Genomic DNA, 27,067 nt, shown 5'->3' with positions numbered 1-27,067 from the left:
TATCATTTTTTAAATTTGTTAACATGGTGAAATAACATTGGTTTTCAAATGTTAAACCAGTCCTGTATCCCTGAAATAAACCTTAGCTTTTATGATGTAGTATCTTTGTAATATATAGTTGTATTTGATGTGATAACATTTCATTTAAAATTTTGTGTCTGTTGGGGATCCCTGGGTGGCTCAGCGGTTTAGCGCCACCTTCGGCCCAGGGCGTGATCCTGGAGACCCGGGAGAGAGTCCCATGTCGGGCTCCCTGCATGGAGCCTGCTTCGCCCTCTGCCTGTGTCTCTGCCTCTCTCTCTCTCTCTCTCTCTCTTTCTCTCTCTCTCTCTCGCTCTCACTCTCTCTCTGTGTCTCTCATGAATAAATAAATACATCTTAAAAAAGATAGAACATTAGGTGTCCTTAAAAAATTTGTGTCTATGATCACAAAAACATTGATCTGTAGTTTTCAAATGTCTTTGACTTTTGTATCAGGGTATAATGCCATACTCATAGGATGAGTTGGGAACTATTTTCTCCTCTTCAGTTTTATATGGAAGAATTTGTGTACAATTGGTATTTTCCCCCTTAAGCATTTGGTAGAATTTGCCAGTGAAGCCATCCAGTTATCTGTTCTTTTTTAAAAGATTGTATTATTTTTAATTCATCCCTACATCCAGCGTGTGGCTTGAACTCATGACCCAGGGATCAAGAGTCATACACTCTTCTGACTGAGCCAGCCAGGCACCCCTCCCCTTAAGCGCTTGGTGGAATTCACCAGTGAAGCTATTTAGTTATCTATTTCTTTTTGAGTGAGCTTGGGTGATTTTTCTTTCCATGAAGTTCTCCATTTCATCTAAAGTGTCAGATTTACTGGTGTAAAGTTGTTAATGTTTCCTTAATTATCCTTCCAGTATCTGTAGAACCAGTAGTGATATGACCTCTCTCACTTCTGATACCGGTCATTTGTGCTGCTCTATCTGGTAATTCATTGTTGACTCTTGCCTCATGCCTGACTTGCCCCAAAGAAGGGGGTCCATGGCCAGTCCTGTAAACGTGCCTGTGGATTAGCTCTAGAGTCACCCTGATCATCTGTTTCTCCCTGATCGTCTTGGCACTTGGGAATATGAATGTAACAACCTACTCTTCTTATGCTTCCTAAAACTCTTTTTTTTTTTTTTTTTTTTTTTGCTTCCTAAAACTCTAAACTCCATCTTTTCATCCCAGCTAGAGTATGGGCTTTCTTAGAGCAGGAAAAAGGATTGACATCTCCTCTTTTTTTTTCCACCCCTCTTGGTACAGTGTGATCCAGACCTGGGTACACAGTAAGTACACGATGCATAAGTGAGGATTGATCGTTCCCTCCTATAATAAACATTTGTTTTTTAAAAAAATATATTTTATTTATTTATTTGCCAGAGAAAGAGCACAAACAAGCAGGAGAGGGAGAAGCAGACTCCCCGCTGGGCAGGGAGCTGATGTGGGCCCAATCCCAGGACTCTGGGATCATGACCGGAGCCGAAGGCAGATTCTTAGCCAGCTGAGCCACCGAGGCGCCCCAAACATTTGTTTGTTTGTTTTTTGACATGACTCTATTAATGTCCAAGTTGCAGCTTTTCCCCTCAGTAAAAAGCCCCCTGTTTCAGAGCAGTTGCAATTATTCATGAACACTATTATGAAGTGTGACTTGATTTAACTGAAGTCATCCTGGTTGCTGAGTGAGAATCACAGAGTTAAAGAGAATTTCAGAGATGACAATATTTCCCCTGAGGTGGGTTGGATACATGGTACAGGGCACAGAACCAGACTTTACAAGCTTTATGTAAGTCCAGGTTGAGGAACTTAAAAATTCAGCTTCCTTCCTGAATATTTGAACTGGGCATTAGATTTTGTTCTAGCCTTCACAGATAGTCTCTGAGAAAATGAGTTTTTCTGAGGAAATGAGAAGAGACCTATGTGAAATCTGCTCTTGGCTGTTAGGGACCCTCTGATGAATCCTCAGGCTGGGGGCTGGGCTGCTATCATGGAACCTACAGTAAAGCAAGAACTACTGGTTCCAATGGCTTCTTACCAAAGCCTGCCTTAAGACATTTGAAGGAGGTGGGGTGCTGGCACGTGAAAGAAAAAAGCTTTTGTGCAGGTTAGAGCAAATCTTGTCTATCTGTGTCCTGAAGCCACAGTCCCTCATTAATAATAGTAAGAACTAGCTCTTAATGAGCACCTGGGCTCCGTTACATTAGCTAATTCATTTCATCATCACAGCAACATTTTTAGGCATGTACCATTATTTTCCCATTTTACAGAAAGAAAAACTGAGGCAAGAAAGGCTAGGTTACTGGCCCCCAAAGTTACACAGCTCATAAATGGCTTGGAACCCAAGTTCCTAAGCCCCACCCTGTGATACCTCTCAAGGGTCACATTACATGAAATATTTGCCTGGTATCACCTGCCCACTCTGTAGCATAGCCTGAGTGTTAAAACCTTAACAGAAGGTTAAGGTCTAAAACCTTAGCAGAAGTGACCATGGGATTCCAACTCTGATGTGTTCTGCTGCAAATCACATTACTGGTTCATTTGCAGAGTCAGGACTATAACGCCGCCTTTCTGACTGGGGGTGGGGTGGGGATAGCATGTAGAGAATAACACAAAGGCCCTATAAAAGGCCCCAGCTGTTCAAAAACCTCTCTTTTCTATCTCCAATGAATTACTCTTTGTATGAAAACCTTTCTCCCTAAAGATCATAATTGAAGAAGAAATGTGGTGCCAGATTGATTCCCCAGCTGTCTGTGGTCAGCTTGTTGAACAGTGTGGGACACAGAACAGGGCAGGTTGGATAGGGTAAGGGTAATGGGGAGGTTTTGGAAGGAAAGACAGGAGGCAGTGAGCAGGGCACTGGTATGGAGCAGGACTAGTGAAGAGGGAGAGGAAATCTGATAAAAGAGGAGAGTCCCCAAAGGAGGACAGATAAGAGGCCCCCAATACTTGTTTCCTCCATCATCTGAGCCTGATCTTAGGAAGCCCAGGAGTGCCCAGGACTCCAGTAAACAGCTGGGGAGTAGTGCCATATGGCATCAAACCCAGCTGTGGAATGAAACAACAAAACCATCCTGTTCCTTTGTGAAGGAATTTCAGGCATCATCAGCTGGTGGCTTGGGGTTTTGGCAAAGGGCATGACAAGTTGGAGCTGGTTTCTGGAGTTTCCTTGGGATCTCACAAACTCCATAGTCAGAAAAGCTCATTCTGCTGGATGCCCGAAAGTCTCACTATTCTCAACACCAGAAGTAGCAACAACATGGACTGTATTCTGATTTTATTTGCTGCTGTTTGCAGCTGCAGCTGCATTTCATACTGTTGTGAGTATGAACTGGGTAATGTGCATTTCAGTGACATTTGTTAGCAACAGCAACATTAGGACATCAGCTCTGGCAATGTTGTAGGTCCTCTTCCACTTCATGAGTTGCTTGGGGAGGAGGGTTTTTGTCCTCAGACTGAGGGATCACAGACCAACATGCCATTTACAGGCATTCATGTCCAGATGCAGAGGGAAAGGCACCATCCTACCTGACCTCATCTGTATGGGGCTGCCCTTGAGACCCTGTGCCTGGGCCCCACCCTGAGTTCTGGCTGAACCCCACACAAATATAGAGACCACAGCTGGGAGTAGGGCCCCTCAAACTCTCCATCTTCACATGGAACCCTCTGTAGCAGAGTTGAGAACTATATATTTGCCAGAACTTCAGTGGCTTTGGTACTGTCATCATCTGAGACCACTTGTTCCCGCTGTTTCTCAACCTCCTGAATGAAATCTGTGGAATAATTTTTTTGGGAACCCTGGGTGGCGCAGCGGTTTAGCGCCTGCCTTTGGCCCAGGGCACGATCCTGGAGACCCGGGATCAAATCCCACGTCGGGCTCCCGGTGCATGGAGCCTGCTTCTCCCTCTGCCTGTGTCTCTGCCTCTCTCTCTCTCTCTGTGTGACTGTCATAAATAAATAAAAATTAAAAAAATAAAGATAAAAAAAAAAAAAAGAAATCTGTGGAATATCTGTGGAAGTTCAATTTTAAGACACCTGGTCTGTTATCTAGGTGATGTAAGTGAGAGATGACCTTGCAGGTGTGCCTTGGATACTGTGGTTTCAGTGATAACCTTTGTTCTGTTCAGTTACCCATTGCATCCGGTTCTTCACAACCCTCTTGTAGTGCCTTGATTACTGGGGATCTGAGGGCAGGGTACAAAGTAGACTGGAGGGGAAGGAGCTTGGAAACAGATTTGGGCTTCAGACGAGAACAATGTGAACCTATTGAACCAGCAGAAAGGGAAGTTATCCCAAGCCTCAACACAAGGTTTTCTTCAGTTTTATTAATTTCTTCAGTTTTATTAATGTCTACTAGATTTCACTCTTGCCATGTAAATACAGATTAGATGTTTTTTTCAGTTATGATAAAGTTTAGAACAATGTATTTTTAGGACATTATCTTGCTTTACCATTCCTATAACTTGCAAGTTTAACTTCCATTTGGAAACTGTATAATGCTCTTTGAAAATATATATTGTGAGCTTAAATTTTCTTCTACCACTTGACATTCCATAAATGGCATATATTTAAAGTATAGGTGATTTGATGAGTTTTGGCATATGTGAACACGTGAAACCATCTCCACGATCAAGATAGTGAGCATATGCATCACCCCCAACAGTTTACTCATGTTCCTTTGGAATTCCTCCCTCCCATCCTTTCCTCTTACCATCCCTTCCCCATGCAACCCCTGTCTGCTTTCTGTTTGTATTTCCTAGAATTTTATATAAATGGAATCATATGGTATATATTCTTTCTCATCTGGCTTCATTCACTCAGTATAATTATTTTTAGATTTATCCATGCTGTTGCTGTGATGTGCTAATTCCATAGCTCTACTGGCAAGTCTCAAGTTTCCAATTTTACACTCTCGTTCCTTTGGCTAAGGACTCTGATAACATTTATAATACACACATCCTCGGAAAAGGTAAAATTTAGACATTATCAACCATCCAGGTGAAGATCTTGTCAGAAGTGTTTTTTGGAGAATTGGTTTTGTTAGAAGTGTGATGGGGTAAAGTGAAAAGAGTAAGACTTCTAGGCATATGAGAAGTGTTCCTGAGAGAAACCAATAAAGCAGGGAAAGGAGGCTCTGACTCTTGAAAAGAAATGTTTCCACCCTCTCAACATTGTATGTATCTGTGAAGCACAATAGAGTGAAGTGCAATAAATAAAACAAGGTGTGCCCTGGGGCACCTGGGTGACTCAGTCAGTTAGGCATCTGCCTTCAGCTCTGGTCATGATATCAGGGTCCTGGAATTGAGCCCCACATCAGGCTCCCTGCTTAGCGGGGAGTCTGCTTCTACCTCTGCCCCTCCCCCTGCTCATGCTCTCTCTCTTTCTCTCAAATAAATAAAATCTTTAAAAAGCCAACAAACATGGGATCCCTGGGTGGCTCAGCGGTTTGGCGCCTGCCTTTGGCCCAGGGCGTGATCCTGGAGTCCTGGGATCAAGTCCCACGTCGGGCTCCTGGCATGGAGTCTGCTTCTCCCTCCTCCTATGTCTCTGCCTCTTTCTCTCTCTCTCTCTCTGTGTCTATCATAAAAATAAATAAATAAATAAATCTTTAAAAAAAAAGCCGACAAACAAAGGAAAAAGCAAGGTGTACCTGTAGAGGGCTGGCTCTGTTTTTCATGAAAACTTGGTGCAAATTCAGATCTCTTCTTTAAATTTTAAATAAGGTCTAATTTTCAAAATGCAGTAGTTTCAAAATGTGATCTAAGGTAATGGAATCAAATGTGATCTAGTGTAATGAAAGATCTTTGAGAACCTGGGTGTATTAGCTTTCTGTGTATAGTGTAAATACCCCCACTCTGCTGTTGGAGGCCAACAGTTCCACTAGGACTTGTTGGCAAAGAGTGCTACACCGTTTCAATGAAACAATGTATGTTTGTTTTAACTGAACTAAAATAAATCACAAGATCCCCTAGGTTTATAATGCATCTTTTGTATAAATATATATTTTCTAGACTATAAAATAGGGATGTTTCTTTACATTCTAAATTAGGTACTTTAGTTAGAATGTTAAGATATTAAGATTTTGTATAACCATCACTATCTTGAAAAACTGTTGCATAGCTATTTTCAGGAGCTCTGACTGTAATCCTGAAGTGGTTTCTAACCATTAGGAGAGGGAGGAGCTGATCACTGCTATAAACATGAATTAATGCATCCTAGTGGCCACTTTACCTCTGAGAGGCCAGTTACAAAAGGTGTGAACCAACTCCTGAGTTGTATGGAGGTGAAGGTGGGTAACAAATGCCACAAAAGAGCAACAACAACAAAGCTCAATGCGAGTATTGGAAACAATAATTTTTATTTTATTTTGTTTTAAATATCTTATTTATTCATTAGAGACACACAGAGAAAGGCAGTGACATAGGCAGAAGGCGAAGCAGGCTCCTTGTGGGGAGCCTGATGCAGGACTTGATCCCAGGACCCCAGGATCACGACCCGAGCCAAAGGCAGACGCTCAACCACTGAGCCACCCAGGTATTACAGTCATTTTTTGTTTTAAAGCACTTATACCCTTGATCAGTGTGTCTCAGCCAAGGCTCTATTGACATTTTGGGCATAATTTTTCTTTGATCTGGAGCTTGTCCTGTGCCTTGTAGGATGTTCAGTAGCATCCTTGATCTCTATCCACTAGATGCCAGTAGCACCTCCCTTGGTTGTGACAACCAAAAATGTTGCTGAATATCGCCTGGGGGACTAAATCATCCATTTGCTCTCCACTGAGAACCACTGCCCTAGAGTAAAAGGTTCTAAAATTTTAAATTTGAAAATAAAAAAGCTTTATTGAGATGTAATTCACATACCACACAATTCACCTTTTGAGAAGTGGTTTTTAAGTGTATTTACAAGGTCATGCAACCATTACCGCAATCTAATTTTAGACCAATTTTGTACTCCCTAAAAGAAACCTTATGCCCATTCGAAGTCAGCCCTTATTCCCCACCACCCTAAGCAACCACTAATCTACTTTCTGTCTCTCTGGATTTGCTGGTTCTGGAGATTTCATAGAAATGGAATCATACAATTTGTGATTTTTGTGACTGGTTTCTCTCATGTAGCATAATGCTTTCAAAGTTCACCCACTTTTTAGCATGTATTAGTACTTCATTCCTTTTTCAGGCTGAATAATTCTCCATTGCATGGATAAACCACATTTTGTTTATCCATTCATCAGTTGCTGGACATTTGATGTGCATTTACTTTTTGGCTATTGTTATTTTTTTACTATATTTTATTTATATTCAAGTTAGTTAACATATAGTGTATTATTAGTTTCAGGAGTAGAATTTAGTGATTCATCAGTTATATATAGCACCCAGTGCTTATTACATCAAATGCCCTCCTTAATGCTCATCACCTAGTTATCCCATCCCCCCACCCACCTCCCCTCCAGCAACCCTCAGTTTGTCTCCTATAGTTAAGAGTCTCTTATGGTTTGCCTCCCCCTGTTTTTTTTTAAGATTTTATTTATTTGTTCATGAGAGACACACAGAGAGAGGCAGAGACATAGGCAGAGGGAGAAGCAGGCTTCCTGTGGGGAGCCTGATGCAGGACTCAATCCCAGGACCCCAGGATCATGACCTGAGGCAAAGGCAGATAGATGCTCAACCACTGAGCCACCTAAGTGCACCCTCTTTTTTTTTAAGATTTTATTTATTTATTCATGAGAGACACACAGAGAGAGGCAGAGACACAAGCAGAGGGAGAAGCAGGCTCCCTGCAGGGAGACTGATGCAGGACTCAATCCCAGGACCCTGGGATTATGACCTGAGCCAAAGGCAGACACTCAAACCCTGAGCCACCCAGGCGCCCCTGCCTCTCTGTTTTTATTTTATTTTTTCCTTCCCTTCCCCTATGATCATCATGTTTGCTTCTTAAATTACACATATGAATGAAATCATATGGTATTTATCTTCCTCTAACTTAACTTCCCTTAGCATAATACATTCTAGTTCTATCCACATCATTGCAAATGGTAAGATTTCATTCTTTTTGATGAGTAATATTCCAGTGTGTGTGTGTGTGTGTGTGTATTCCATTATATATAGATATATAATGGTAGTATATGTAATGATATATATATTATATATATATTATATGTATATATTATATGTAATGACATATAATGGATCTTCTTTATCCATTCATCAGTCAGTGGACATCTGGGCTCCTTCCATATTTTAGCTATTGTGGACATTGCTGCTATAAATATTGGGGTGCATGTGCCCCTTTAAATCACTATTTTTGTATCCTTAGGATAAATACCTAGTAGTGTAATTGCTGGGTCATAGGGTAGTTCTATTTTTCACTTTTTGAGGAAACTCCATATTGTTTTGCAGAGTGGCTGCATCAGTTTGCATTCCCATCAACAGTGTAAGAGGGTTCCCCTTTCTCTGCATCCTTGCCAACATCTGTTGTTTCTTGACTTGTTAATTTTAGCCATTCTGACTGGTGTGAGGTGGTATGTCATTGTGGTTTTGATTTGTATTTCCTTGATGATGAGTGATGTTGAGCAGTTTTTCTTTTTTTTAATTAATTAATTTATTTATTTATGATAGTCACACACAGAGAGGGAGAGAGAGGCAGAGACACAGGCAGAGGGAGAAGCAGGCTCTATGCACCGGGAGCCCGACATGGGATTCCATCCCGGGTCTCCAGGATCGCGCCCTGGGCCCAAGGCAGGTGCTAAACCGCTGCGCCACCCAGGGATCCCTTGAGCAGTTTTTCATGTGTGTTAGCCATCTGGATGTCTTCTTTGGAAAAGTGTCAATTCATGTCTTCTGCCCATTTCTTGACTAGATTTTTTGTTTTTTGGGGTGAGTTTGTCAAATTATTTATAGATTTTGGATACTAGCCCTTTAGCTGATATGTCATTTACAAGTATCTTATCCCATTCTGTAAATTGCCTTCAGTTTTATTGTTTCCTTTGCTGTGCAGAAGAGTTTTGTATTGATGAAGCCTCAATAGTTCATTTTTGCTTTTGTTTCCCTTGCCTCTAGATCTCTGTTTAGTAAGAAGCTTCTGTGGCCAATGTCAAAGAGGTGGCTGCCTGTGTTCTCCTCTGGGATTTTGATGGTTTCCTATCTTATATTTAGGTCTTTCATCCATTTAGAATTTATTTTTGTGTATGGTGTAAGAAAGTGGTCCAGTTTCATTCTTCTGGATGTTGCTGTCCAGTTTTCCCAACACCATTTGCTGAAAAGACTGTCCTTTTTCCATTGGATAGTCTTTCCTATTTTGTTGAAGATTAGTTGACCAAGGAGTTCATTCGGCACCAATTAGACCAATATGTCATAATTAAGTGCAACTGATGGAAACCCAGAGGCATTGACAATAGGATGTGCAGAAGAATCAAGGGCCAGATCTTGATGCTCAACATCAGTTATGGAAGCAACAAGAAAACAGAGCACATGCTTCCCGGTGGCTTCTGGAAGTTCCTAGTCCACAATGTGGAGATTGAAGTGCTGCTGATGTGCAACAAATCTTACTGTGCTGAGATTGCTCACAATGTCTCCTCCAAGAACTGCCAAGCCACTGTAGAAAGACCAGCCTAGTTGGCCATCAGCATCACCAATCCCAATGCCAGGCTGCACAGTGAAGAAAATGAATAGATAAACAGCTTATGTGCATGACATATTTGTGTTAATAAAACAATAAAATTACCACAAAAGAAAAGGAAGAGAAAAGCACAAAGCAGTTTGGTAATTTCTGTCTGCTTATTTGTGTCTAGGGCACCTTCATGTTTAGTCTCCCAAATTAAAACCTTATTCTTTATCTCTTACAGGCCCCATGTCTTGGCTTGCAGTGTGTTTCCAGTTTGTTCTTTCTCTCCAGGTCCGGCTCTACCATATGGATCTCTACTTTTATCTCCTCACTCCGTGATAATCACAGGTCCCTTAATTGGTTCCTCTGCAGCTTCCTTTTAGTTTCTCCTTCTCTTGCCTATCTAGTCTTTCTCAGCCAGGCTAAGCTTTAGAACAGCATTGCTGTGATTTGGTCTCCACCTTTTGGTCAATGACAGGAATTCAAGTTGATTCAATTCAATTAAATTCAAATCATTCATTCATCAGCTATTTATGATGCCCAGAATTTACTGTGCTGGGAATGCTGGAGAAGTTCCAGATATGTGTTAGAGTCCCTGTCTTTCATTAGGACAGATAAGACAGTTACAAAGTACCCATCTGAGGTCATATGTGGTAAGAGCCACTGGAATGGTACAAGCACAAAAATAGTTTGAGATCTTTTCTGGCCAGTAAGATTGTGGATGCCTTTGTGAATGGGATGGCACTGGTAAAAATTCTTTATATGGAGATGGTGGTGGTAGGGCATCTGGTGGCGAGGATGGCATGAGCAAGGGAATGGAAATAGGGAAGCACAGATGATATAAGAGTCAAATAATTGGAAGTAGATGAGTAATGAAAGATCAAGTAGTGCAGTTATATAGACCAAATAGAATGGAAGGTTTTGAAAGCTGGGGCAAGGGGTTTGAAGTTTATGTAGTGGACATTGGAAAACAAGTGATCTGGGGTTTCTCTGTTATTATAGCTTTTCTGGCCTATTGTTACGAGATGTTATGATGCATTTGAGAAGGTTCTGATGAGAGGGTTTGGGGAGTACATAAATTTCTATCATGAACTTCCTTCATGATTTCTTCCAGTTACTTTATCTCTTTGGACTGGGTTTTCCTTGTCAATAAATCAAAGGATATGGAACAAAATGATCTTCCCAGTATCTCTACTCTTGACTGTAAGCATGGACCAAGAAGCCCTGATGCTATTTGAAGAATTAGGAATGTTGGGGTGAGGGCTGTGGAAAAATGGCAAGGATCATATGTGGGATTTCCATGGAGAAATGAGTCATATTTGGAAACACTGGAAAATAAGAAAATGTTTGTTTATAATGAACCCAACTTTCCTCCAGCACATATTTTTTCCCTTTAGTAGCTTCCTTCCCACCTTTAACATAGAATGTTGTAAAATTCTCCAGAAATAAAGTGCATGTGCTTTGTCTCATCTTTGTATCCCCAATGTGTAGCAGAGTGCCTGGCTCATAGCCTTTCAGTAAGACTCTGCTATATGAATAATTTCTTCTAATTTCCATCAAAACCTGCTCTCAGGTAGGAAAAATGTCAGCAAATGATACTAAGGTATAAATGACTGATAACCATTTAAATAATGACACATATACTAATAGAAAGTTTTCTTATAAGGAATGGAATAGCCCTTTGCTAAAAACGAAATCCAGCTCTAATAGTGGCAAACATAGAACTGAAAGAGGTTTCAGGATGGTAGCAGGACATTTCTAGCTGGGTTCCCAGATACTATTATCCTTTTTCCTAAAGGGGCTAGGTGGTTTCCACCTAGAGGCTAAATCTTGCCTCATTCTCTACAAATGCTATCTCTTCTAAGTGGAACTTTTGAGAGCTCAGTTTTAATATTCTAGGGCTCAGTGTTGGGCTCTGCTTGCTTCTAAATTGATCTCTGGGTCTTTATAGTCCATTTAACAAAACTGGGCTTCTTCTTGTTTCTTTAACCTGGATATCTGTCACGATGATGTGTCCCCTCCCTCAGATGATCTCAGATTAGAGCTCTGCACTTATCTTTTCCAGTATGTCCTAATACCTCAACTGACTACCCATGGAATCAAGTTTTGGCTTCCATAGCCCATCCAGTACCCACAGTCTTGCCCCCTGTTGTAAGATGCCCCCAAGGCTGACAGACAACTTGCTTAGACTTCCAAGAATCATATCCATATATAGCCTGCTCCTTGATTACTCTGCTGCTATACTCTGAGAGCTAGCTAAAATTCTGCGCACTTCAAATTGGAGCTTCCTCTGCCACCTCACCCATCTCACCTAACTACTGACCTGGACTATCCTCTGCCATTTACTCCCATAGCTCCTGGGCATTATATTTGTCCTGCCTCAAATGAAGGTGAGCCAGCTCCCTCGTGAGAAGGGTTTAGTGAGTCTACTTCTAGGCTCTGGCTTTCTTAATTGAACTTATGTTGCCATGCCCTCGAAAATGGCAAACAAGGGCCCATTTATCTGAAGCTTCTGATGTCAGACCCTGGAGATAATAGACTATCCTGCCAGGTTATAAAGAAAGCCACATGGCTAACATCTTCCTGTGGGAGTCACCTAGGCAACAGAGGCTGCCTTGTTGTCACAAGATAAGAATCTTCCATATGGATATTTTTCTCTAGTTAGACACCTTTTACTTGATTCAGATCTGGTTTATATTTCTCTAAAATTTTCTTCCTTGACACATAAGAAAGTTGACTTAACTTCTGACTGATCTTCCATCTGCTCCCTTGTGTTATGTGCTTATTGCATTCAACTTAGGCAGAAATGAATTTCATTGTCAGAGGGACCATTATCTGCACAGGGTAGGGAGATTTCTTTATGACATAATTTCAGGCATTCACAGAAATTTCTACACTCAGACATTACATTGATGTTAACAGCACCATCCTTATTTCCATCTAAGCTCTTCAATGGATGTGGCTCAATTTCTACCCTATGTTTTCAAAGACTCAAGTGACTTGGATAGAGGAAACAGAAACAAAGCAAAAATTGTAGTTAGTGATTATTATGACTGCTGGCCTTATGGATTCTCCCTATTATACACTGATGTTTTTAGAGGAATTTATTGGCCTGCACAATTGGGAAATGCTGTGTTCTATGCTTTGAGGTACAGCTGATAAATTACATTATCAGGGCTCTCACATGTTATCTTCCTTGGTAGGCAAGAAGGGTCCCAAGGAGGACTGTATTTGGCTAATTTGTGTAATGTTACCTCCCTTTATCCAAATACTGTACATAAGAGGGAGGGAGGGAGGTTGATGCTAACTGGCCAGCTTAGGTCACAGGATGTCAGCCGAATGGTCAGAAGGGGCAGACTCTTTTTGGGAGGATAGATTTCTTATTTTTTTTAAAATTTTTAAATAAGTATAAACTTGCAGGAAATTACAAAAATAGGACAACTTCATCCTCACCCATCTTCCCCAATGGTGACATCTTACATAGTTGTAGTATAATACCAGAACTAGGAAACTGACATTGGTACATTACAGTTAATTAGAATATAAACTTCATTCAGTTTTTACCATTAAAAAAACTGTATTTATGTGTGTATGTGTGTGTGTGTGTGCGCACACACACACACGTAGTTTTATGCAACTACCACAATGAAGATCCAGAACTGGTCCATCACCACAAAAGAACCCCCTCATGTTACCTCTTTGTATTCACTCTACCATCAACTTTTCTTCAGATTGGCTACACCATCCTACATTCCCATCAGCAATGCATGGAGATCCAGTTTCTTTGTGTCCTCACCAGGATTTGGTATTTGTCACTCTTTTTTATTTCAACTGTTCTAATGGATGCCTAGTGATATTATCACATTGTGGTCTTAATTGACATTTTTCTAGTGGCTGGTGATGTTGAACATCTTTTCAGATACTTACTTGGCATCTATATCTCCTTTTTGGTGAAATATATGTTCATGTCCTTTGCAATTTCTAGTTGGGTTGTTTGCTTTTTTGTTGTTGTGCTCTGAGAGTTTTTTTTATATATATACTACATATCAGGCCTTTGTCGGATATGGGGCTGGCAAATATTTTCTCCCAGTCTGTAACTTGTCTTTTCATCTTTTTAACAGAATCTTTAAATGGAACAAATGTGTTTAATTTTGATAAAGTCCAATTCATCAATTTTTCCTTTTAAGGACCAGATACTATTATCCTTCAAGTCTAAGAATTCTTTATTGAGTCCTAGGTTCCAAAGAATTTTTTCCTATGTTTTGATTCTAAAACAGTTTTACATTTTACATTAACTCCATGATCCATTTTCAGCTAATTGTACAAGGTTTGCAGTTTAGGTTAAGATTCCTTTTTTTTCCTTTTTTTTTTTTGGCTTATGAATATCCAGTTGCTTCAGCACCATTTTTTTCAAAAGGGTATCATTCCTCTATTGGATTTTTTTGCTTCTATGTAAAAAACCAGTTGGATATTATTTATCTGGGTCTATTTCTGAGTTTTTTATTCTGTTCCATTGATGATATCTGTATATCTGTTATTTTTTGTATCTCTGTTAATACAATAATTACCTTGATTATAGCTATAGCTATGTAGCAAGCCATCACATAGAGTGATCCCTCCCAATTTATTCTTTTAAAAAATTGATTTATTTTTTTAAAAAATTATTTTATTTTATTAAAAAAATTTTTTATTGGAGTTCAATTTGCCAATATATAGCATAACACCCGGTGCTCATTCCGTCAAGTGCCCCCCTCAGTGCCTATCACCCAGTCACCCCAACCCCCTGCCAACCTCCCCTTCCATCACCCCTAGTTCGTTTCCCAGAGTTAGGACTCTCTCATGTTCTGTCTCCCTTTCTGATATTTCCCAATTATTTTTTCTCCTTTCCCCTTTATTCCCTTTCACTATTTTTTATATTCCCCAAATGAATGAGACCATATAATGTTTGTCCTTCTCTGATTGACTTATTTCACTCAGCATAATACCCTCCAGTTCCATCCACGTCAAAGCAAATAGTGGGTTTTTGTCGCTTCTAATGGCTGAGTTCCATTGTATACATAAACCACATCTTCTTTATCCACTCATCTTTTGATGGACACCGAGGCTCCTTCCACAGTTTGGCTATTGTGGACATTGCTGCTAGAAACATCGGGGAGTAGGTGTCCCGGCGTTTCATTGCATCTGTATCTTTGGGGTAAATCCCCAGCAGTGCAATTGCTGGGTCATAGGGCAGATCTATTTTTAACTCTTTGAGGAACCTCCACACAGTTTTCCTGAGTGGCTGCACCAGTTCACACTCCCACCAACAGTGCAGGAGGGTTCCCTTTCTCCGCATCCTCTCCAACATTTGTGGTTTCCTGCCTTGTTAATTTTCCCCATTCTCACTGGTGTGAGGTGGTATCTCATTGCGGTTTTGATTTGTATTTCCCCGATGGCAAGGGATGCGGAGCATTTTCTCATGTGCTTGTTGGCCATGTCTATGTCTTCCTCTGTGAGATTTCTGTTCATGTCTTTTGCCCATTTCATGATTGGATTGTTTGTTTCTTTGCTGTTGAGTTGAATACGTTCTGTATAGATCTTGGAAACTAGCCCTTTATCTGATGGGTCATTTGCAAATATCTTCTCCCATTCTGTAGGTTGTCTTTTAGTTTTGTTGACTGTATCCTTTGCTGTGCAAAACTTCTTATCTTGATGAAGTCCCAATAGTTCATTTTTGCTTTTGTTTCCTTTGCCTTCTTGGATGTATCTTGCAAGAAGTTACTGTGGCCAAGTTCAAAAAGGGTGTTGCCTGTGTTCTCCTCTAGGATTTTGATGGACTCTTGTCTCACATTTAGATCTTTCATCCATTTTGAGTTTATCTTTGTGTATGGTGTAAGAGAATGGTCTAGTTTTATTCATCTGCTGTCCAATTGTCCCAGCACCATTTATTGAAGAGACTGTCCTTTTTCCATTGGATAGTCTTTCCTGCTTTGTTGAATATTAGTCGACCATAGAGTTGAGGGCCCACTTCTCAGTTCTCTATTCTGTTCCATTGATCTATGTGTCTGTTTTTGTGCCAGTACCACACTGTCTTGATGACCACAGCTTTGTAGTACAACCTGAAATCCGGCATTATGATGCCCTTGGCTCTGGTTTTCATTTTCAATATTCCCCTGGCTGTTCTGGGTATTTTCTGATTCCACACAAATCTTTTTTTTTTTTTAATTTTTATTTATTTATGATAGCCACACAGAGAGAGAGAGAGGCAGAGACACAGGCAGAGGGAGAAGCAGGCTCCATGCACCGGGAGCCCGAAGCGGGACCCGATCCCAGGTCTCCAGGATCGCGCCCTGGGCCAAAGGCAGGCGCCAAACCGCTGCGCCACCCAGGGATCCCCCAATATTGATTCCACACAAATCTTAAAGATGATTTGTTCCAACTCTCTGAAGAAAGTCCATGGTATTTTGATAGGGATTGCATTGAATGTGTAAATTGCCCTGGGTAGCATAGACATTTTCACAATATTAATTCTTCCAATCTATGGGCATGGAATATTTTTCCATCTCTGTGTCTTTCTCAATTTCTTTCAGAAGTATTCTGTAGTTTTTAGGGTATAGATCCTGTATCTCTTTGGTTAGGTTTATTCCTAGGTATCTTATGCTTTTGGGTACAATTGTCAATGGGATTGACTCCTTAAAATTAAATTTAAATTAAAAAATCAAGTATGTTTTATTTACAATTTCATTTTATTTTATTTTTTTAAAGATTTTATTTATTTATTCATGAGAGACACAGAGAGAAAGAGAGGCAGAGACACAGGCAGAGGGAGAAGGAGGCTCCATACAGGGAGCCTGATGTTCGACTCTATCCCAGGTATCCAGGATCATGCCCTGGGCTGAAGGCAGCGCTAAACCGCTGAGTCACCCAGGCTGACCTACAATTTCATTTTAATACTACTATTTAGGGTTTGTGCCTTTCTATATATATTTTATTTTATTGTTTTCTTTTTTAAAAAAGATTATATTTATTTATTTGAGAGTGTGGCCGGAGATGTGGGGCAAGATGGTGTAGGAGTAGGATCCTCAACTCACCTGGCCCCACCAACTTACCTCGATAACTTTCAAACCATCCTGAAAACCTTATGAATTCGACATGAGATTTAAAGAGAGAACAGTCGGAATGTTACAGAGAGAAAGCTTTTCGCTTCTAACAATATAAGAAGGTGGAAAAAAATAAAATAATAAAGAATCAAGTACCCCCCCCCCGCGCAAGGAGCCGGGCTAAGGCGAGCAGCGAGAGCCTCCAGGACAGGAAAGCCCAGCCTCGGAGAAGCAGCAACTTTAAAATCCGCACTGGATTCTTCCCGGATGGAAAGGCGCCTAGCTGGGAACTCGGACAGGATCCCAGGAGGGGCAGTGCAACCTCCAGTTTCCCAGAGTCACTAATAGAGGAGGTGCGCCCCGGGAGAGAGCGCGCCACAGACTGTGGGCCTATCTGGGTAAAAGGCTGGAGCACACACCCGGCGGGGCCTCGGGGAGAAGCCAGTCCATTGGGTGTGGGCTCTGGACAGAGGGGTCTGTGCCTCCTTCCCTGCGGGAGCCGCGGCCCCAGAAGTGCGATTCCAGCAGCACAGGCCCCAGATCCCAGGGCTCTGAACAGACACAGCCAGTGATGCTGCGCTCCCCTGGGGACAGGCGGAGGTGGGGAGGGCCCAGGACAGCAAGGACTCTCCTGCTGATGGGCGCCCCCAAGCTGTGCAGAGATCAGTGCACCTGTGCCAGCCCGGGAGCATCTAGGCCACTGCGGACTGGGAGACTGTGGTGGTTTCTGCAGGAGCTGACTCCAGAGCTGAAGAGCTGGCCACCGCCAGTGTTGTTCCTCCTGGTGTCACTCTGTGCCTGGGACAGAGCGGCCGCCAGGGAACATGGGTCTCACGGGGTAAACAGCTCCCATTGAGCCTGGCTCCCGGCAGGGGGGAGGGGCAGCTCCCCCAGGTGCACACACCTGAGAATTAGCAGAGCAAGGCCCTCCCTCAGGAGACCAGCTGGAAGGACAGGGGAAGAGCAAGTTCTTGACCCAGCAGTGCTGGAAAGCTCCAGGGAAAGTCAGAGGGATTTATAGTATATAGAACTAGAGGGTATCCCTCCTATTTTTTTCTTCCTTTTTCCAGTACAACTCGTTTTTACATCAAACTAAAAATTGCAAGTTTTTTCTCTTTTCCTACCTTAACTACAATATTTTACCACTTCTTCATTTTTAAGTTTCTTCCTTTTTGACTTTCATATTTCTACAATTATAGGTTTTAGATATATTTTCCATTTCTAGATTTCCTTCAAAATACTCAATTTGATTTTGGGAGATATACAAGATATGTGTTTTTTCGTTTTGTTTTGTGTTTTTTGTTTTCTCTGCCTCATTAGGTTCTACAATGGCAGAAGTTAATACCTTCTAAAACATGACCAGCATGCACTGAGAACCAAGTGGTATACCGTGCTGGTTCATTCTGTGAGATTCCTCATTCCCATTCTGCCCCTCTCTTTTATCTCATTTATGTTTTGGTGGTCAATGTTGGGCATTTCTACAAGTATTACTGGTTTATATAAATTTGGGACTGAGAATCTTCTAATATACAGAACTTAATATACTCAGAACCATGAGGATCACCCTCTATGAGCCCTCAGGTGGACTATATCTCCCTCCACTACAACTACATCACCACCACCATCTCCCAGTCCCCCCCTTTCTTCTTCTCTTTATTTTTTTTCCTCTTTAATTTGCTTTTTCTCTTCTTTTTTTCTCCCGTCTTTTTTTTCTTCTACTTTGGGATTCTTGGCCTTTTATTTTTTACTACTTTGTTTTAAAATTTGTTTTTCACTTTAGGGATCTTTTTGTTTTATTTTGTTCTGATCTTTGTTTTCAGTTTCTGATCTCTTACCTGTTCAGAATCATCTAGGGTGAAATTGACTTTAGTCGTGGTTGATATTCTTTTTTTTTTTTTAAAGATTTTTATTTATTTATTCACAAGAGACACACAGAGAGAAGCAAAGACATAGGCAGAGGGAGGAGAAGCAGGCTCCATGCAGGGAGCCCGATGTGGGACTCGATCCTGGGACCAAGGGACCACACCCTGAGCCAAAGGCAGACACTCAACCACTGAGCCACCCAGGCGTCCCCGTGGTTGATATTCTTGACTCAGCCCACTCATACAGCCACGTTTCCCTGAGCAAAATGGCTAGAAGGAAGAATTCACCACAAAAGAAAGAATCAGAAACAGTACTCTCTGCCACAGAGTTTCCAAATTGGATTACAATTCGATGTCAGAAAGCCAATTCAGAAGCCTAATTTTAAAGCTACTGATGGCTCTGGAAAACAGCATAAAGGAATCAAGAGACTTCATGACTGCAGAATTTAGATCTAATCAGGCTGAAAATAAAAATCAATTAAATGAGATGCAATCCAAACTGGAGGTCCTAACGACGAGGGTTAATGAGATAGAAGAAAGAGTGAGCAACACAGAAGACAAGTTGATGGCAAGGAAGGAAGCTGAGGAAAAAAGAGAAAAACAATTAAAGGACCATGAGGAAAGGTTAAGGGAAATAAATGCCAGCCTCAGAAGGAAAAATCTACATTTAATTGGGGTTCCAGAGAGCGCCAAGAAGGATAGAGGGCCAGAAAGCAGATTTGAACAAATCATAGCTGAGAACTTCCATAATTTGGGGAGGGAAACAGGCATTCAGATCCAGGAGATAGAGAGGCTCCCCCCCAAAATCAATAAAAACCGTTCAACACCTCAACATTTAATAGTGAAACTTGCAAATTCCAAAGATAAAGAGAAAATCCTTAAAGCAGCAAGAGACAAGAGATCCCTAACTCGTATGGGGAGAAATATTAGATTAACAGGAGACCTCTCCACAGAGACCTGGCAGGCCAGAAAGGGCTGGCAGGATATATTCAGGATCCTAAATGAGAAGAACATGCAGCCCAGGATACTTTATCCAGCAAGGCTCTCATTCACAATAGAAGGAGAAATAAAGAGCTTCCAAGATAGTCAGAAACTGAAAGAATATGTGACCACCAAACAAGCTCTGCAAGACATATTAAGGGGGACACCTGTAAAAGAAAGAGGACGCCCAAAGAAATAATCCACAAAAACAGGGAGTGACTAGGGATTATGATGACACTAACTTCATATCTTTCAATAGTAACTCTGGATGTGAATGGGCTTAATGACCCCATCAAAAGGTGCAGGGTTTCAGATTGGATAAAAAAGCGAGATCCATCTATTTGCTGTCTACAAGAGACTCCTTTTAGACGTAAGGACACCTCCAGCCTGAAAATGAAAGGTTGGAGAACCATTTACGATTCAAAGGGTCCTCAAAAGAAAGCAGGGGTAGCAATCCTCATATCAGATAAATTAAAATTTATCCCAAAGACTGTAGTAAGAGATGAAGAGGGACACTATAGCATACTTAAAGGATCTATTTAACAAGAGGACCTAACAATCATGAATATTTATGCCCTAATGTGGGAGCTGTCAGCAAAACAATCAATTAATAACCAAAGTTAAGACATACTTAGATAATAACACACTAATACTGGGAGGCTTCAACATGGCACTTTCTGCAAATGACAGATATTATAAGCACAACATCTCCAAAGAGACGAGCTTTAAATGATACACTGGACCAGATGGATTTCACAGATATATACAGAAGTTTGCATTTGAATGCAACTGAAGATACATTTTTCTCAAGTGCACATGGAACTTTCTCCAGAACACCACATACTGGGTCTCAAATCAGGTCTCAACCTATACCAAAAGATTGGGATTGTCCTCTGAATATTTTCAGACCACAAGCTTTGAAACTAGAACTCAATCACAAGAAGAAATTTGGAAGAAATTCAAACACTTGGAGGTTAAAGAGCATCACAATGCCGGATTTCAAGTTGTACTACAAAGCTGTGAAAATCCAGACAATGTGGTACTAGGACAAAAACAGACACATAGATCAATGGAACAGAATAGAGATGAATGGGTCAACCAGGAAATTAGAGAAGAATTAAAAAGATTCATGGAAACTAATGAGAATGAAGATGCAACTGTTTAAAATCTTTGGGATACAGGAAAAGCAGTCCTGAGAGGGAAATACATCGCAATACATGCATCCCTCAAAAAATTGGAAAAAACTCCAATACACAAGCTAACCTCTCACCTAAGGGAACTGTAGAAAGAATAGCATATAAAACCAAAACCAAGCAGAAGAAGAGAGGTAATAAAGATTCGAGGAGAACTCAATGAAATACAGACCAGAAGAACTGTAGAACAGATCAACAAACCAGGAGTTGGTTCTTTGAAAGAATTAATAAGGTAGATAAACCATTAGCCAGCATTATTAAACAGAAAAGAGAAAAGACTCAAATTAATAAAATCACGAATGAAAAAGGAGAGATCACAACCATTACCAAAGAAATACAAACGATTTTAAAAACATATTATGAGCAGCTATATGCCAATAAATTAGACAATCTAGAAGAAATGGATGCTTTTCTGGAAAACCACAAATTACCAAAACTGGAACAGGAAGAAATAGAAAACCTGAACAGGCCAATAAACAGGGAGGAAGTTGAAGCAGTCATCAAAAACCTCCCAAGACACAAAAGTCCAGGGCCAGATGGCTTCCAAGTGGAATTCTATCAAACGTTTAAAGAAGAAACAATACCTATTCTACTAAAGCTGTTCCGAAAGATAGAAAGAGATGGAATACTTCCAAACTCGTTTTATGAGGCCAGCATCACCTTAATTCCAAAACCAGACAAAGACCCCATCAAAAAGGAGAATTATAAACCAATATCCCTGATGAACACAGCTGCAAAAGTTCTCAAGATACTAGCCAATAGGATCCAACAATACATTAAGAAGATTATTCACCATGACCAAGTGGGATTTATCCCCGGGATGCAAGGTTGGTTCAACACTCATTAAACAATCAACATGGTAGATCATATCAACAAGAGAAAAAACAAGAACCATTTGATCCTCTCAATAGATGCAGAGAAAGCATTTGACAAAAGACAGCATCCATTCCTGATTCAGAGTGTAGGTATAGAGGGAACATTCCTCAGCATCTTAGAAGTCATCTATAAAAAAGTCCACAGCAAATATCATTCTCAAAGGGGAAACACTGAGTGCCATTCCCCTAAGATCAAGAACACTACAGAGATGTAGACTCTTACCACGGCTATTCAGCATAGTACTAGAAGTCCTAGCCTCAGCAATCATACACCAAAAAGAAATAAAAGGCATTCAAATTGGCAAAGAAGAAGTCAAACTCTCCCTCTTTGCAGATTACATGATACTGTACATAGAAAACCCAAGAGACTCCACCCCAAGGTTGCTAGAACTCATACAGCAATTCAGCAGTATGGCAAGATACAAAATCAATGCCGAGAAATCAGTGGCAGTTCTATACACTAACAATGAGACTAAGGAAAGAGAAATTAAGGAGTCAATCCCATTTACAACTGCACCCAAAAGCATAAGATACCTAGGACTAAACCTAACCAAAGAGATACAGGATCTATACCCTAAAAACTACAGAACACTTCTGAAAGAAATTGAGGAAGACACAGAGATGGAAAAATATTCCATGCCCATAGATTAGAAGAATTAATATTGTGAAAATGTCTATGCTACCCAGGGCAATTTACACATTCAGTGCAATCCCTATCAAAATACCATGGACTTTTTCAGAGAGTTGGAACAAATCATCTTAAGATTTGTGTGGAATTAGAAAAGACCCTGAATAGTCAGGGGAATATTGAAAATGAAAACCAGAGCTGGGGGCATCACAATGCCAGATTTCAAGTTGTACTACAAAGCTGTGAAAATCCAGACAGTGTGGTACTGGGACAAGAACAGAGACATAAATAAATGGAAAAGAATAGAGAACCGAGAAATGGGCCCTCAACTCTATGGTCAACTAATATTCGACAAAGCAGGAAAGACTATCCACTGGAAAAAGGACAGTCTCTTCAATAAATGGTGCTGGGACAATTGGACAGCCACGTGCAGAAGAATGAAACAGACCATTCTCTTATACCATACACAAAGATAAACTCAAAATGGATGAAAGATCTAAATGTGAGACAAGAGTCCATCAAAATCCTAGAGGAGAACACAGGCAACACCTTTTTTGAACTTGGCCACAGCAACTTCTTGCAAGATAATCCATGAAGGCAAGAGAAACAAAAGCAAAAATGAACTATTGGGACTTCATTAAGATAAAAAGCTTCTGCACAGCCAAGGAAACAGTCAACAAAACTAAAAGACAACCTACAAATGGGAGAAGATATTTGCAAATGACCTATCAGATAAAGGGCTGATATCCAAGATCTATAAAGAACGTATCCAAGATCTATAAAGAGCGTATTCAACTCAACAGCAAAGAAACAAACAATCCAATCATGAAATGGGCAAAAAACATGAACAGAAATTTCACCAAAGAAGACATCGACATGGCCAACAAGCACATGAGAAAATGCTCCGCATCCCTTGTCATCAGGGAAATACAAATCAAAACCGCAACGAGATACCACCTCACACCAGTGAGATTGGTGAAAATTAACAAGACAGGAAACAACAAATGTTGGAGAGGATGTGGAGAAAGGGGAACCCTCTTGCACTGTTGGTAGGAATGTGAACTGGTGCAGCCACTCTGGAAAACTTTGTTCCTCAAAGACTTAAAAATAGAAAAAAAAATAGAGCTATCCTATGACCCAGCAATTGCACTACTGGGTATTTACCCCAAAGATACAGATGCAGTGAAACACCGGGACACCTACATCCCAATGTTTCTAGCAGCAATGTCCACAATAGCCAAACTGCGGAAGGAGCCTCGGTGTCCATCGAAAGTTGAGTGGGTAAAGAAGATGTGGTTTATGTATACAATGGAATATTAGCCATTAGAAATGACAAATACCCACCATTTGCTTCAACGTGGATGGAACTGGAGGGTATTATGCTGAGTGAAGCAAGTCAATCAGAGAAGGACAAACATTATATGGTCTCATTCATAGGAGGAATATAAAAAACAGTTAAAGGGATTAAAGGGGAAAGGAGAGAAAATGAGTGGGAAATATCAGAGAGGGTGAAAGAACATGAGAGACTCCTAACTCTGCGAAATGAACAAGGTGTAGTAGAAGGGGAGGTGGGCCGGGGGATGGGGTGGCAGTGACAGGCACTAAGGGGAGCACTTGATGGGATTAGCACTGGGTGTTATACTATATGTTCCGGAATCGAAATCCAATAAAATATTCAATAAACAAATAAATAATTACTTAAAAAGAGAGAGCATGTGCACAAACTCGAGAGAGGGGCAGAGGGAGAGGGAGAAACAGGTTCCTTGGAGGGTTTGATACCAGAACCCTGAGATCATGACCTGAAGTGAAGGTACCCACTTAATGGACTGAACCACCCGGGTGCCCCTATTTTATTTTATTTTTAAGGTTTTATTTATTTATTTGAGGAAGAGGGAGAGAAGGAGAGGGAGCGAGAGAGAGAGCTAGATTAGGGGCTGAAGGAGAGGGAGAGGGACATCTGTGTGTCTTAGCAGTTGAGCTTCTGCCTTTGGCTCAGGTTGTGATCCCTGGTCATGGGATCCAGTCCCCCATCGGGCTCCCCACGGGGAGCCTGCTTCTCCCTCTGCCTATGTCTCTGCCTCTCTGTGTGTGTCTCTCATGAATAAATAAATAAAATCTTCAAAAAAAACTTTGATAGAAAATGCATTAAACCTATAGATCTATTTGGAGAGAACTGAGATCTCCATTATTTTGAGTCTTTCAATCTGTAAACATGGTATATTTCTCCATTTATTTAGGTCTTTGATTTCTTTCATTAGCATTTTGTAATTTTCAGCATAGAGATCCTGTATATGCTTTTATTTTTTATTTTTTTAAAGATTATATTATTTACTGTGGAGACACAGAGAGGCAGAGACATAAGCAGAGGGAGAAACGGGCTCCCCATGGGGAGCTTGATATGGGACTTGATCCCGGGACCCAGGATTACTACCTGAGCCAAAGGCAGATGCTAAACCACTGAGGCACCCAGGTGCCCCCTGTACATGCTTTTAGATTTTATAATTGTCTCTTAAACAACATGGGTTTGAACTGCACAGGTCTACCTATATCTGGATTTTTTACAGTGCGGTATTAAAATGTATTTTCTCTTCCTTATGATTTGCCTAATAACATTTCCTTTTCTCTAGCTTACTTTGTTGTAACAATACAGAATACGATACACATAACATACAAAGTACGTGTTAATGGATTGTTTATGTTATCATAAGGCCTCTGGTTAACAGAAGGCTATTAGTAGTTACATTTTTGAGGAGTCAAAATTATACACAGATTTTCGACTGCACAGGGTCAGCACCCAAACCCCTGCATTGTTCAAGGGTCAACTGTCTTTCATTTTCTTTAGCACAATCCTAAGGGGTACTGTGCTTTAAACTTTGATTTCCCTGAGGGGTACTGTGCTTTAAACTTTTTTAATCCAAACTTTGATTACCCTAAGGGATACTGTGCTTTAAACTTTGATTTCTTTAAACTTTTGATATAAAATTTGTTTATATATATATACAATTGGTTTTTGAGTGTTGATTTTGTATTCTGAAACCTTGCCAAACTCACTTATTAGTTCTAGGAGGAGTTTTAGGAGGGTGGCTTTTTTTTTTTTTTAGTAGATGCCTTGAGATTTTTTATATAAACAGCTATAAATAGGAATGGTTTTCTTTCTTCTTTTAAAAAAATCTGTATTTTTAAATTTATTCTATTTTTTTCCTTTGCCTTTTTGTCTTGTTCCACTGGTAGAACTTTCAGTAGAATATTGAACAATGGTGATAGGATATGTACATCCTTGCTTTGTTCCTCATCTTAGGGGAGAAGCATTCAGTCTTTCCCCATTAAATACAATATTAAATGAAAGTTTTTTGTAAATACTCTTTATCAAGTCAAGGAAATTTCTCTCTATTCTTAGTTTGCTGAGTTTTTTTCTTTTAAATCATGAATGGGCACTGGATTTTGCAGATGCTTTTTCTGCCTTAATATCTCTTCTTGATGAACTGGTCCTTTTATCATTATGTAATACTTTTTGTTTCTAGTAATTTTTTTTTGCTTTGAAGTCTACTTTAATATTATACAGTCACTCCTGCTTTTTTAAAGTTAATGTTTACATTATATTAATTTTTACATTTCTTTTACTTTTCACCTACCTATGTGGTTGTATTTGAAGTGGGTTTCTTATAGACAATATATATTTTTTTCTTTCATGGTGCTTCATTTTATTTACTATAGAGCTTTTAGCGATATTGCCTGGAATGACTTGCTCTTTTGTTGAGTTTATGGTTGATTTTTATCTCAACAGACTGTAAGTTCCATGAAAGCAGAGCCATTTTCTGTCATATGTTCTTCTAGAGCCTGAGCCCCAAAGAGGTGTGCTTGGCACATAGTTTTGTTTTGTTTTTTGTTTTTTGTTTTTAATAAATTTATTTTTTATTGGTGTTCAATTTACCAACATACAGAATAACACCCAGTGCTCATCCCGTCAAGTGCCCCCCTCAGTGCCCATCACTCATTCACCCCCACCCCCCACCTCCCCTTCCACCACCCCTAGTTCGTTTCCCAGAGTTAGGAGTCTTTATGTTCTGTCTCCCTTTCTGATATTTCCCACACATTTCTTCTCCCTTCCCTTATATTCCCTTTCACTATTATTTATACAGTATATGATTTGATTAATTTTTAATCTATTCTGCTAATACCTCTTTTAATTGCAATATTTAAACTATACTTAAGGTAATTGTTGATATGTTAGGGTTTACGTCTGCCATTTTATTATATTTACATGGTCATAAATATGTTAACACTGAATATTGCTTTAACCCAAACCATGATATAAATCTGCTGGGAAGATGGGAGGAAGGGGAACCATGTGTGCAAAATGCTGGAAGAAGAGAGATAGATATTTATCTTCTGTAGCAGGAAGTCAACTTACAACAAATAAAATTGAAAATAGATAATAAATATCAGTATAATAATATCAATGATAAATAGAGGTTAATAATTTAGGGAATAATTAAAAGCATTGAATGTGGTTGCCTCTAGGGAATGAGAATCATGGATGGGTAAGGGTGGAGGAAAACATTGCATTTTTAAAAGCCTTAGAACGTATCACTAGACTTTTAGAACTTTAAATTGCTTGATAAAAATATAATTAGTAAATCTAAATTTTAAAAATAATCAATTATTTTTTAGTGCAGTTTTCATCAACCTTGTCTGCCCTTTAGAATTGTCTAGGTGAACTTTTTAAAATACCATTTTTCAGGCCCATCTTATACCAATCAAGCTGGGTCTGGGGTTCAGGTATCAATATTCAAAACTCATTTCCCAGAAATGGACCCTCAACTCTATGGCAACT

The 27,067-nt window shown here is 40.1% G+C and overlaps 1 pseudogene; it reads left to right on the top strand.

Moving 5' to 3' along the window:
- The first annotated feature begins 9,410 nt into the window (after positions 1 to 9,410).
- Positions 9,411 to 27,067, top strand: part of LOC144308925 (polymerase delta-interacting protein 2 pseudogene) — a 29,849-nt pseudogene continuing 12,192 nt past the window's right edge.

Source organism: Canis aureus, chromosome X (genome assembly GCF_053574225.1).
Source record: "Canis aureus isolate CA01 chromosome X, VMU_Caureus_v.1.0, whole genome shotgun sequence".
Classification (NCBI taxonomy): Eukaryota; Metazoa; Chordata; class Mammalia; order Carnivora; family Canidae; genus Canis; species Canis aureus.
This window is presented reverse-complemented; position numbering and strand designations above follow the sequence as displayed.